This window comes from Capsella rubella, unplaced genomic scaffold (assembly GCF_000375325.1).
Source record: "Capsella rubella cultivar Monte Gargano unplaced genomic scaffold, Caprub1_0 scaffold_101, whole genome shotgun sequence".
Taxonomy (NCBI): Eukaryota; Viridiplantae; Streptophyta; class Magnoliopsida; order Brassicales; family Brassicaceae; genus Capsella; species Capsella rubella.
Genome location: NW_006238827.1, coordinates 8,058 through 8,260, shown reverse-complemented (window position 1 = coordinate 8,260; position 203 = coordinate 8,058).

Here is a 203-nt window from a genome sequence, read left to right as displayed (position 1 = left end):
ACCTATAACTCAGTCGTAATGTTATCAATAACTCAGCCGTAATGGAATCACGTAAATAATAGGTTATTGATAACTCAGCCGTAATGTTATCCATAACTCAGCCATAACATAGTATAAGTCAGCCATACCCTAAATATGCGTTATGTCAATTACTTTGTTATAACTCAGCCGTAACGGAATCATGTAATTAATAGGTTATTGAT